We start from the raw sequence: 14,486 nt of genomic DNA, 5'->3' as shown, positions 1-14,486 counted from the left end.
GGTGCCAGATGCTATGGACCTCAGTGTCCAGTCTCAAACAGTGTTTTTGCCCATTTTTGTATTGCCAGCACTTAGTACAGTGCCTGGCACATGGTTAAGGGCTTAATATATGCTTATTGACTAATTGACTGAGACTGACCCAAAGTTAGAGTAACCAACAGTCATATTAGGCATGTGGCAAGGGAACCCTAAAAGTTATCAGAAGGACCCAGCCATTAGCCAGGGGTCCCACTTCTACCTACTGAACATCTTTTTTTTTAATATACATTTTCTTATTTACATCACCAAAATTTTAATAGTATCTCTTCCCCTCACTCATTCCAGAGAACCATATAACCAAATTTTTTTTAAAGAATATATAAAGAAGGAAAAAAAATGAGCCAAATTGATCAATACATTGAGAACATATGAAGATATGTGCAATGGATCACACCTGTGTATTTTCTACCTCTGCAAAGGAGTAAGGTGGAATGATAACCTATCTCATCTTTGGAGTCATGCTTGTTCTTTGTAAGTTTGCAACATTAATTTTTTAAAAAAATTCTTATTTATTTCTTACTTTTTTTGCTTTTTTTGAGTTTATTTAGTCTTTTTCTATTGTTACATGTAAAAACAATTTTTAAAGTTAGTTTTTAAAACTTTGAGTTCCAAATTCTCTCTCTTCCTCCCTTCCCACTCCCCTCATTGAAAAAGTAAGCAATTCAATGTAGGTTATACATGTGTAGTCATGCAAAACATTTTCATATTAGTCATGTTGTAAAAGAAAACATAGACCAAAAGAAAAAAAAAAGAACCTCAAGAAAAATAAAGTATGCTTCAATCTGTATTCTTAAACCATCAGTTCTTCCTCTGGGGATGGAGAGCATTTTTCATGATAAGTCCTTCAGAGTTGTCTTGAATCATTGTATTACTGAGAACAGTTAAGTCATTCACAGCTGATCATCTTACAGTATTGCTGTTACTTTGTACACCGTACATTTCACTTTGCATCAGCTCATGTAAGTCTTTCCAGGTTTTTCTGCAAGCATCCTGCTCATCACTTCTTATCACACAATAGTATTCCATCATAAGCACATACCACAATTTGTTCAGCCATTCTCCAAAAGTGATGGGCATCCCCTTACAATTCTTTGCCACCAGAAAAGAGCTGTTACAAATATTTTTGTACATATAGGTCCTTTTCCTTTTTTTTTTTTAATCTCTTTTAGGATACAGACCTCATAGTTATATTGTTAGGTCAAAGGGTATGCATGGTTTTATAGCCCTTTGGGCATAGTTCCAAATTGCTCCACAGAATGGTTGAATCAGTTCACAACTCCACCAACAATGCATTGATGTCTCAGTTTCCCCACATCCCCTCCAATATTTATCATTTTCCTCTTCTGTCCTATGGGCCAATCTAATAGGCATGAGGTAGTACCTCAGAATTGTTTTAATTTGCATTTGTCCAATCAATAGTGACTTAGAGCATTTTTTCATATGGCTATAGATAGCTTTGATTACTTCCTCTAAAAACTGTTCAAATCTTTTGATCATTTATCAATTGGGGGATGATTCTTATTTTTATAAATTTAACTTAGTTCTCTATATGTTTGAGAAATGAGGCCTTTATCAGAGAAACTTGCTCCAAATCTTTTTTCGCAGTTACTATTGTTAACTGTATTTTCCTCAACCCTTTTTCCTTCCCACCCTGTTTATTCTATTCTCTCTCTCCTTTCACCCTGTTCCTCCTCAAAAGTGTTTTGCTTCTGACTACCCCCTCCCCCAATATTCCATCCCTTCTATCACTCCCTCCTTTCTCTTATCCCCTTTCCCCCATACTTTCCTATAGGGTAAGATTGGTTTCTATATTCAACTGCATGTGTATGTTATTCCCTCTTTGAGCCATTTCTGATGAGATTAAGGTTCATTAACTCCCTTCACCTCCCCACTCTTCCCCTCCACTGTAAAAGCTTTTTCTTGCCACTTTTATGTGAGATAATTTACCTCATTCTACCTCTCCCTTTCCCTTTCTCCCAGTGCATTCTTCACTCACCCCTTAATTTTATTTTTTTAGCTATCATCCCTTCATATTCAACTCACACCTGTTCCCTCTGTCTATATATACTTCTTCTAACTGCCCTAATAATGAGAAAGTTCTTATGAGTTATAGGTATCATCATCCCAAGTAGGAATGTAAACAGTCTAACCTTATTAAGTCCCTTATGATTTTCCTTTCCTGTTTTCCTTTTTATGCTGCTCTTGAGTCTTGTATTTGGAAGTCAAATTTTCTATTCAGCTCTGATCTTTTCATAAATAATGCTTGAAAGCCCTTCATTTCATCGAATATTTTTCCCCCTGAAGGATCATGCTCAGTTTTGCTGGGTAGGTGATTCTTGGTTGTAATCCTAACTCCTTTGCTCTCCAGAATATCATATTCCAAGCCCTCTGATCTTCTAGTGTGGAAGCTGATAAATCTTGTGTTATCTTGACTATGGCTCCATGATACTTGAATTGTTTTTTTCTGGCTGATTGCAATATTTTCTCCTTGACCTGAAAGCTCTGGAATTTGGCTCTAATCTTCTTAGGAGTTTTCATTTTGGGATCTCATTCAGGAAGTGATTCTTTCAATTTCTATTTTACCCTCTGGTTCTAGAAGATCATGGCAGTTTTCCTTGATAATTTCTTGAAAGATGATATCTAGGTTGTTGTTTTGTTGTTGTTGTTTTTGATCATGGCTTTCAGGTAGTCCAGTAATTTTAAAGTTATCTTTTCTGAATCTATTTTTCAGGTCAACTGCTTTTCCAATGAGATATTTTACATTGTCTTCTATTTTTTCATTCTTTTGATTTTATTGTTTCATGATTTCTCATAAAGTCATTAGCTTCCATTTGCTCAATTCTAATTTTTAAGGAATTGTTTTCTTTAGTGAGCTTTTGTATCTCTTTTTCCATTGGCCAATTCTGCTTTTTAAGGGATTCTTTTCTTCAATGAATTTTTGTGCCTCTTTTTCCATTTGGCCAATTCTGCTTTTTAAGGCATTCTTCTCCTCATTAGCTTTTTGGATATCTTTTACCATTTGACCTAGTCTGTTTTTTAAGGTGTTATTTTCTTCAGTATTTTTTTGTGTCTCCTTTATCAGGCTGTTGATTCATTTTTTCATGATTTTTCTGGTATCACTCTCATTTCGCTTCCCAACTTTTCCTCTACCTCTCTTACTAGATTTTCAAAATCCTTTTTGAGCTCTTCCATGGCCTGAGACCAATTCATATTTTTCTTGGAGGCTTTGGATGTAGGAGCTTTGACTTTATTATCTTCTTGTAAGTGTGTGTTTTGATATTCCTTGTCACCATAGTAACTTTCTATGGTCAGATTTTTTTCCTGTTGTTTGCTCGTTTTCCCCAGCTTATTTGACTTTTAATTCTTTGTTAAAGTAGGGCTCTGCTTCCAAGGTGGAGGGTGGAGGTTGCACTGTCCCAAGCTTCAGGAACTTTGTGTAGCTGTTTTCAAAGATACTTCTACTGATTTGTAAGTTTTCAGTTTTTCCAAGGTGGTATGATCTAAGGAGAAGTGTATTTATTACTCTCCTAGCCTGTGCTCTGGTCTGTGAGTGACCACAAGCACTCTTTTAAGCCCTGCAACTGTGCTGAGGGTCCCCACTCTACTTTCTAGTGGTGTGCTCCACTCCACTGGTCTGCCACCCAGGACTGCAACCCAGATCTGGGAATGGGCAAAGCAACAGAGTTCTGCCTCCATGCTAGCAAAGAGACCCTTGTAATCTCTTTCTGACCCCTTGCCATTTGTAAGCTGGGAGCTCAGGAAGCAGCTGCTAATACTGCTGATTCAGTGGCTCCCAAGGTCTCCTCCTGGTTTGCTGGGGCTGGGGCTGTGCTATTGTGTCCTGTGTTGCCTCCACTTTCACCGAGGTGCAATAGACTTTTCCTGTTGACCTTCTAAGTTGTCTTTGACTGGAAAATTATTTCATCTTATCCTTTTGTGGGTTCTGCTGTTCCAGGAATTGTTTTATAGCATTATTTAAACGTGTTCAGAGGGATTTGGGGGAGAGCTTAGGCAAGTTGCTGCCTTTTCTCCACCATCTTGGCTCTGCCCCCAAGCCTATCATTTATTTTTTAATATTCATTTTTGGTTATTTTGTAGTTGTTCTTTCCATTTATATTTTTGTAGTCATTGTGCATATTATTTTTTGGTTCTTCTTGTTTTACTGTGAATCAGTTCAGATAGCTCTTTCCATGCTTCTCTGTATTCATCATATTTGTTATTTCTTACAGTACAGTAATAGCTCATTTGTAAGATAGACTGGAGTGGGAAGGGATCTGTGGCAGACTGACCCATCAGCAGGCTATTGTAATAGTCCAGACTTGAGGTGATGATGGCCTGCACCAGGTAATGGCAGTATCAAAAGACAGAAAGAGGTATAAATGAGATGCTATAAAGGTGAAGTGAACTGTCCTTTGCAAAAGATTAGATATAAGAGCAGGTGAGAAATGAAGGGAACAACACCTAGGTTGTGAGCCTGTGGAACTGGGAGGATGGTGTTACCCTTGGAAGTAATTAGGAAGTTTGGAAAGGGGGAGGGTTTGGGGGTGAAGATAATGAGTTCACTTTTGGAATGTTGAGTTTAAGATGCCTACTGGACATCCAATTTGAGAACTTTGAAAGGAAATAGGAGGTGTAAGATTGGAGGTCAGCAAAAAAGGTTAGGATAGGATAGATAGATTTGAGAATCATCAGCACAGGGATGATAATTAAATCCATGGGAGCTGATGAGGTCACCAAGTAAGGTAGTATAAGAGGAGAAGGAAAGAGAACCCAGGGTAGAACCCTGAGGGATTCCTCTGATTAGATTGTTGTTGTTTGTCTTTCATTCTCAAAGAGGATCAATGACATCAGGAGGGTGATGTCTTGACTTGCAAGTGAATTGGATTTAAGTGAGGCAGGGCTGTGCAAAGTCATCAACTTCACTCTCTCCTCCACAGTCATTGGAGCCCAGTACAAGACAGGTCAGGACAACTGGAGGTCCCAGGCCTATGGTTAGAGGGAGTAATTTGGATGAGGATCCAGCAAAGGAGATTGAGAAATAATGTTCAAATAAGTAGGAGAACCAGCAGTGTCATCCCCAAAAATCTAGAGAGAAGAGAGTATCGAAGAGGAGAGGGCAATCAGTAGTGTCAAATGCTGCAGAAAGATTGAGGAGAATGAGGATTACATAAAGGCCAATTGGATGTGGCAATTAAGAGATCATTGGTAACTTTGGGAGAGAGCAATTTTGGTGAAATAATGGAATAGGGAGCCAGATTGTAAAGGGTTAAGAAGAGAATGAGAGAAAAAAAAAGAGGATTATGTACTTCATTATTACCTCTTTTCATCCCCATGATCATTTCCTCTGATTTGTCATGACATCTCTCTGGATCCACACCCTCCTACTCTTCTAGGTGTTAATTGCCCCTAGGAACTCTGGTTCTCCTTCTCCCAGGGCAGTGTGATGGCCACTCTCTCTAAGCACTGAATATCTGCAGCTTATAACAGTTGTAAGTTTCCTATTTCCCATTAAAGAATATCCCTCTGTCCCTGTGGGAGCATCCTTTAGTGAGACACCTTCCCATTACTGGATTAAAATTTCCCCCTTCCTTTCCTCTTGTTTCAGTCCCTCCCTTCTGCATACTTAGTCATTCTCCCCAAACCCCTTTCCCTTTGAGAGACTTTTCCTTCATTTTTTTACCATTGCTTTCATTAGGATATGTCAGTTTCCCCTCGATCTTCCTCCCCACTCCCCTTTTTCTTACTAATTTTCTCCTTTAGGCCTGGTGAATTGCTCTCCTACTCCCCACCCCCAGGCCACTAACATTCCTCCCCAGTTCCCTTTGTTTCTATGGTTTTTGATTGAGAATTGCTTGGGGCAACTGGATGGCACAGTGGATACAGTATGGGGCTTGGAATCAGGAAGACCTGAGTTCAAATATGGCCTCAGACACTTACTACTTGTGTGACCTTGGGCACGTCACTTAACCTTTGTTTGACTCAGTTTTCTCACCTGTGAAATGGGAATAATAATAGTACCTACCTCTCAGTGTTGTTGTGAGGATCAAATAAGATAATAATTGTTAAAAAAAAAAAAAGGAAAAAAAAAAGCTCTCAGCACAGTGTCTGACACACAGTAAGCAATATGTAAATGTTAGCCATCATTATTATTGTTGTAACAAAGCACATCGCCATGCTGCCTTCTCTGGCAAAACCCTATTCCTGCTTTGTGTGGTACAGTGTAAGGGTGGGGCACTGTTGAGTTCTGTTATAATCCTGTGGGTCAATGTCTGCAGCCCTGCCAGAGTGTAGCTAGGGATTAGAGATTAATTAGCCTTCTCCATTCTTAGTTCATTGGGTTGTTATTAGTGTGTTGGACTGCAGAAACAACTGAAATTGCTTTATCTCTTGTACATAATTCTTGCTGTGGAAAGGTTTAAGTGTTAGTCCTTTAACTTGTTAGTTATATGTCCCATAAGTCTTACCCCACAGGACCCCTCCCACCCAATCCCAGATTTTTATGATTACTAGACTTCCTGCTGGAGCTTGAGCCCTGTCCCTGCCTTACTTCCTGAATCATACTTCTTATTCCGCCCTGAGGTCCCTGAAGGTCCATGGGTCAGGGTTTAAAGAAGCATAGGAACTCTCTTAAATGCTTATGACAGCCAGGTGAAAAAAGTTAGAAAAGTTCCAAGATAACAATTTAATTTCTGTGTTCTTTATGAGTTATTTCTGGTAACTTTTAGTCTTAAAATAATTTCTCTTGATGTATCCTATGGGACCCTTGTGGTCAATATCATGTGACTAGGAGGGCTCTTTGAGCACATTTCGATGCTAGTGATCTTTTCCCCTCCAGACAGTGAAGTAATTCTTTTTCTTCTTATTTTTTTTTACAAAAAATACTCTAAATACCAATTTTCCAGGATGATAATAAGTTTAATTTCCTTAATTTTGTTCCAAAATTTTACTAATACTTATCCCTCCCCTCCCTTAACAATTAAATCTTCTCTGGGACTTGTACAGAGTTCCAGGTTATGTATTTCTACCCTTGAAATGATCTATGGCCAAATTAACTAGACAGTAGATAGAATGCTAGGCTTGGAGTCAAGAAGACTTGGGTTTGAATCCTGGGTGCAACACTTAGTTTTGTGATACTGGGAAAGTTGATTAACCTCTCAGCCTCAGTTTACCTATCTGTTAAGTGTCAAAAGCTGTTAAATATCTACCTCACAGGGCTGTTATGAGATTCAAATGAAATAATATGTGTAAAAGTGCCTCATAACTGTCAGTTGTAATTATTGTTGTTGAAATACAAATGAAAATATATTTTTAGAAATGTGTAAATAAAATAAAACCTATTTTCCATTTTTAAAGTCTTGTCACTCAATTGATCAATCAATCAAATGTTTAAAGTAAATGTAAATCATTTCTGGGCATTTCTATGAATAAATCAACCAAAGGTATGCAATAGGTACAGACAACCTCGTTACAAATGAGAAAGAAATAAAGTCCTTTTGAGTTATTGGATGAAATCAGATGACAAAAACGTATTGGAATTGTTTGAAAGAATTAGAAACACCTCTGGACCTATATAACATATCAGAGAAAAGATGTTTCAGTAGCCACATTCTAGCAACTACTTAGGTAACACTTTGAAGAAACCCCTAGACCTTTGTTTCTATAATAAGAGGACAGCAAGGTGGCAGGAGATAACTCAACTCACGTGGGGAGTGAGCCCAGAAGGAGGGTCATACTGTCCCTTTATATTCCCCTCCCTCATTGAACAAGGCAGGAGAGAGATTGAACCGGTTCATCCAGGTGGGGACTGAGAAAGGATAAACTAGACAAGCTAAGGAAAGGCAGATTCATCAAACATGACCTCTTCGGGAGGGATAGAGGTGCCACTTCAGGACTTTACAAGCACTCATGACCACTGGGACCCAGTAGAGAGCTACATATACCTCTGGGGAAATTCCTAAGCACTCTAGAAAGGGAGAAAAAGACATATCTAATCAGGGGCAATGAATCATCTCTGTCACATGTGCTTGAGCCTGTTGTTCTGAATTCCATATGCATTTATGGGAGAATGTTTGTCAGACTTTGGAGGGGGGAGTGTTTTCTACCAAGCATTGCTACTATATAAATACCCCTGACTCAATACCCTCTGTAAATACCCCCGACTAAAAGTTAGTTAATACTGGCTGGTTTATTGATATCAACTAGATATTCAATGGGGAGCACATTGGTGGATGTTTGCAAGTAACAATACCAAAAAAACTATCCTAGCCTCTCATAGTTATCCCCTAGAGCACTGAGAGAAGAATCAGCTTTCATCTGGGGACCCAATCTGTCTGTGGGAGTAGGAGTTGGGAGAGTGAGCCCAGAGCAAGTGCTACATATAGAAATCACTTTGTGAGTTTTAAAGCACTATATAAATACCAGTTATCATTATTTTCTGATTTTAAATTTTGAAAGTTGGAAGTGCTCCTAAAACCTTTTTGTGTAAGGATCCCAAAGGGACTTACAACCCCAGACTCCTGTGCTCCTGGGTTTCTACTTAGAGAACATTACCATAGAAATATCAGGCTCTGGAAATGAGTAGACGCTGTCCCAGAGTTTATCAGTTTGGTGATATCTTTTTGAACGTGGCTTGGGAGGCCTCTGGGAAGAACGTGAGAGATCTTTCATCTCGTTATCATAATGTGAGAAGGAGGAAAGTGGGGAGTGTTGAGCTGTATGTATCTGATCTCTTGATGTTGATCTGCCCAGCTCTTTCAACCTCCGTGACCTTGTGAATTCATGTTATGGTTGATGGGAGTTGAAAACCAAGAAGTGACCTCTTCTCTCCAGCTGAGAACTGATGAGGAGTGCTGGTGAGAGACCCACAGGGCAACTCTAGCTTTTTTCTTTGCCTGATGGCAAATGAGGAGGATGAGCTGCTGTGGGTCTCCAGATAGGGGATGGGCTGATTTTTATGTAGCCAAGAGCACATGGTCCTGTTATTGCTAAGATAATGTCAGCACCAACTGCCTATTGTTCCCAACTAAATGAATATGAAGTCATAAACACATGGCCCCGCTGTTGTTTTTGTTAGTCAGCCAATAAGCCTTTATTAAGTACTTACTTTGTGCTAGGCTCAGTCCTAACTGACAAGGATACAAAAAAGAGGAAGGAGACAGTCTCTGCCCTCAAGGAGCTCACAATCTAATGGGGAAGAAAACAAGCAAACAAATATATGCCAACAAACTATATATAAGATAAATGTGAAATATTGAAAGAGGGAAGGCACTAGAATTAAGAGGCTTTGGGAGAAGTTTCCTGTAGAAGATGGGATTTAGCTGGGCCTTGAAGGAAGCCAGGGAAGATGGAAGGTGAAGATGAGGAGGGAGAGCACCCAGGAATGGGGGACAGCCAAAGAAAGTAGCTAGAGTCAAGAGATGTAGCATTTTCTTTATGGAACACCAAGGATGCCGGTGTTGCTGGATCAAAGAGCACCTGTTGGGGAGTAAAGTGTCAGAAGACTAGAAAGGTGTGTGAGGGGAGTGGTGGAAAGTTCCAGGGGAGAAAGAGGAAAAGCTGCTCTGTCCCTCCATGTCCAGGAGAGGGCAATTAAGGAAAAACTGAAAATACAGCTTTCTCTTCCTTCCAATTTTCACCCTTTCTCCTTCCACAAACTTAGAAAAAGGCATTATCATCTGGCCATTTCTCAGTCCCTTTCTCATTTAAGCAACTGGTGAAAATAAAACAACTCTCCTAAAATGTAACCAGAACTGAACAAAACACTGCAGGTTTGCATAGCCTAAGACTGCATTAGCTTGTTTAGATCCAATTATGTTATTGACTCACATTGAACTTGAAGTAAATCAACCACATCTTTTTCAAATCAATTGCAGTCAAGCTGTGTGTCTCCTATTACAAACTTGTGAAGTTTTAAAACTGGACTATAGAACTTCACATTTATTACTCATATATTTTTTAAAATCCAACTTTATTTTCAGGTTCAAATTCTACCTCCCCTCCCCCCTCCCACTATGATAAAGAAAAACCCAAACTCATTACAAATATGGATAGTCAAGAAAAAAGGTAGTCCCACATTGTTCATGCCCAAAACAAAACAAAACATGTCTCAATATGCACTCTGGGTCTATCACTTCTCTATGGGTAACATGTTTCACCATGAGTCCTCTGCAGTCATGGTTGGTTTTTGTTTTCATCAGAGTTCCTAAGTCTTTCAGGTTGTTTGTTTTTGCTATTTTGTTTTTGTATAAATTGCTATTCAGGTTATGCTCTTTCCATTCCACTTCAGTGAAGTCTTACCAGGCTTCTTTGAAATGATCCCATTAATCATTTCTTACAGTACAATAGCATCTCATCACATTCACATACTATAACTTGTTCAGTTGTTCTTTAGTTGATAGAGACCACAAGAAGAGCTGCTATAATTATTTGTGTACATATAAATCCCTTTCCACCTTCTTTAATCTCTTCAAGGCAAAGACCTAGTAGTGGCATTGCTGGGTCAAAGTTTAATAGCTTTTGGGCACAATTTCAAATTGTTTTTCAGATTAGCTAGACAAGTTCACAGTTCCACTAAGAAGACATTAATTACTTGTTTTTCCATAGTCCCTCTAGCATTTGTTATTTTCATTTTTTGTTAACTTTGTCAATCTGATGCCTACTGTTACCTCAGAGTTATTTTAATGCACATTTCTCTATTTATTAGTGATTTGGAGCATTTTTTTTCATAAGGCTATTGATAGCTCAGATTTCTTCCTCTGGACACTCTTTATTCATATCATTTGATCATTTATCGATTGGAGAATGGCTTTTATTCATAAAAAATTGATTCAGTTCTCCATATGGTTCAAATCCAGACTCAGTAATCCTTCAGGAGTTTGCTATCACACTGAATAAGGAAATTAATTCAGGTAGCATTGTCATTGTTATTATATTGGCTCAGCCTACTGTGATAAAAATTATCCTAGAGGTTCATTGATTAGGTTGCTGTCAATCATTGAATCAATGATGTGGAGATAGTTATCTGAACAGACCCATCTGTATGAAAAATCAGAGTCCAGTATGTTAGCTTCAGCAATCTTATATAGAATGAGAATATATAAATAGCATAGAAAAACGGAATTTTACAGAAAGCAGGAGGGGAAGATAAGGGTATATACATCAGAAGAGGGGATATGAAGCTCACTGCTAGCTGATCAGAGACAGAGCTAGGGTTTGTTTGCCAACTTTGATTGTGCAGTTGGTGTGACTGAGATAATATCCTCTCCTTATCACAGTAGCAGCAAGAAATCTGAGTCAGAGTTTCTTTCCAATCTCAAGTATGTGCTATATATTTTGCAAATATTATTTCTCTTGATCCTCATAACAACCTTATGAGTCAGGTTCCCCATTTTACATCTGAGGAAACTGAGCCATAATAGAATGTAAATAGTTTCTCCTTGTTTAGTCCCTTATGTTTACCTTTTTCTTTTGTTTACCTTTTTCTTAACTCATGTTTACCTTAAAAATTTTTTTCTTTTTACTCCTATATTTGTATTTTAATGGAGGTAGTTAGGAGGAGATGGGGAAGTGGCACAGTGGATAAAATGCTGAGCCTAGAGTCAAGAAGACCTGAATTCAAATCAGGCATTAGCTGTGTGACTGTGGGCAATCCACTTAATTTTTGTCTCTGCTCCTTCAGCTGTAAAATGGGGATAATAATAGCACCTACCTATCAGGGTTGTTTGAGAATCAAATGGAGTTAATATTTGTAAAAAGTTCTTGGCACAGTGCCTTGTACATAGTAAGGATTATATAGATGCTTATTCCTCTCCTTGCTCCATTGTTTCTGCTCAGCTATGGTATTTCCCCCAGGAATTCTTGAAAGTCCTCTACTTCGTTAAAAATCCATTTACCTCTGCATGATTATACTCAGTTTTTCTGGTTAAATTATTCTTGTCTGTAAGCCTAGATCTTTTGCTATTTGGAATACCATATTTTTAGCTCTTCATTCCTTTATAATGGTGGCTGTTAAATTTTGGGTGATTCTGATTGTGACTTCTTGGTGCTGGAATTTTTTTTTTATTGCTTCCTTTTTTTCCCTTCCAGACCGGGAGGCTCTGGATTTTAGTCTTAATATTCCTGGGAGTTTTCATCTTGGGACTTCTTTTAGGAGATGACTGCTGGATTCTTTCTGTTTCTACTATGCTCTGTGGTTCTAAGAGACCTAAATAGGTTTTTGTTTTCAATGATTTCTTGAACTATGATATGTGGGCTCTCTTTTTTTCTCAGTCATGGCATCCATGTAGTTCAATGATTTTTAAATGGTCTCTCCTTGATCTATTTTCTAGGTTACTTGCTTTTTTTTTTTTTTTTACTATCAGATACTTTACATTGTCTTCTGTTTTTACAGTCATTTGAATTTGTTTCAATATTTATTATTTTCTCACAGAGTCATTGGCTTTTATTTTGGTCAATTCTAATTTTCAGGTAGGTAAGGTTTTTTACCTCTTATTCCAAACTGCTAATTGACCCCCAAATGTTTCTTCCATAGCTTCCATTTCTTTTCTCATTTTTTCTTTTCTCATTCTCATTTCATTCTTAAAATTATTTTTTTTAGGCCTTTAAAAATTATTGCTATACCTTTTTTTTTTTTTTAAGGAATTCTGGTTGGATTTGGGACCAAACTGCGGGGTTTTTTTTTTTTTTTTGAGGGTTTGCTTGTGGGTGCCTTGGAGTAATTTTTCTGTTTTAGGTTTGTGACCTGGGCATTCCTGTCCACTTTTATGGTTGGGTCTTTTTTTTCTCTTCTCATTTTTCTAATCTGCTTCCTGACTTTCAATTTTCTGTCAGTGCTCTGAGCATTCTGAAGGGAATACAAATATGAAGCTGGTACCTAAACCAGGAAGATACAAAACAGAGAAAGAGAAGGATAGACCAATAAACCAGTAATAGACCCAATGAACACTGATACTAAAATTTTAAATAAAATATTAGCAAACAAGTTACAATAGCATTTGAAAGATTGTACCCTATGGTCAATGTCACATATAATGGGCAGCTACATGGCATAGTGGATAGAGTGCCAGGCCTGGAGTTAGGAAGACTCATCTTTGTGAGTTCAAATCTGGTCTTAGACACTTACTAGCTGTTTGACCCTGGGCAAGTCACTTAACCCTTTTTGATTCAGTTTCCTCATTTATAAAATGAGCTAGAGAAGGAAATGGCAAACAACTCCAGGATCTTTGCCAAGAAAACCCCAAACAGAGTCACCAAGAGTTGGACATGGATGGAAATGACTGAACAACACTGCCATGATCAAGTTGTATTTGTACCAGGAAAGCACAATTGGTTTAGTATAAGGAAGACTGTATAGACAGTTCTTGCTTTACATAAATTTGCTTTATACAAATTTAACTTTATGTAAAGAATTCTGTATTCTAAAAGAAAAAAAAAAAAGAAACACATCTATATTCACTTTACTGTATAGCACTAAGCTCTCTCTCTACTTCTGCCCCCAGCTTCACGCTTTGTGGATTCTGAGGCCTCTGCATAGAGAGAGGAGATCTTTGCTCCAATCCACCTACTGCCCACCTATCTGGTCCCCATATATTTATCTGTGTTCATCCCTGGGGGTGTTGCCCATTGTCTCTCGTATATGTCCATGTCCCACGTATTTGCCCTGCTCCCCTCCCCCATGTTCTTCCCCTCAGTTTGTCCAGGAACCTACATGGCTAGCCTGGCCCCATCCCTTTCCTCCTCACTTCTCTGTCCCTAACCCCAATGGGTCCTTGAATCATGTGCTGGCTCCCTCCGTCCACTAGCAAGGCCCTGTTCCAAGCTCCCTCCTCCCTCTCTTCCCCATGTTTACAGGCAAATTTTCATTATGTAAAAATCATTTTAAGCAGAGGTCTGAAGAACAGTCTATTTATGTAAAGCAAGACCTGCCTGCAAATATAATAAATCATGTTTATATTAATATATGGGAAAAAATGCTTTTTGACTAAATCCAACACACACTTCAGTTAAAAACACTAGAAAACATAGGAATAAATAAGAAACTGATACAAATATGTAAGAATAAGAACCATTCCCTAGTAGATAATGGTCAAACAGTCTACATAGGCAATTTCTCTCTCTCTCTCTCTCTCTCTCTCTCTCTCTCTCTCCCTCCCTCTGTGTGTGTGTGTGTGTGTGTGTGTGTGTGTGTATGTGTGTGTTTCTCTGTCTTCCTATCTTTCATTTCTCCCTACTTACTCTTTCTTTGGGGGTGGGTAAGAAAGGGAAAAGGGAAATCTGCCTTTATACAAAACCACTATTTATTAAAGATTAATTTTTTCTGCCTTCTGCAATTAACCAAATACAGGCAATTTCAAATAAAGAAATGCATGCTATTAATAACTACATGAAAAAATGCATCATATGGAGAATGATCAGAGAAATGCAGATTAATACAAATTTGAATCTCCATA

This window comes from Vombatus ursinus, unplaced genomic scaffold, assembly GCF_900497805.2.
Source record: "Vombatus ursinus unplaced genomic scaffold, bare-nosed wombat genome assembly UNPS02014811.1, whole genome shotgun sequence".
In the NCBI taxonomy this organism is placed as follows: domain Eukaryota; kingdom Metazoa; phylum Chordata; class Mammalia; order Diprotodontia; family Vombatidae; genus Vombatus; species Vombatus ursinus.
This window is presented reverse-complemented; position numbering follows the sequence as displayed.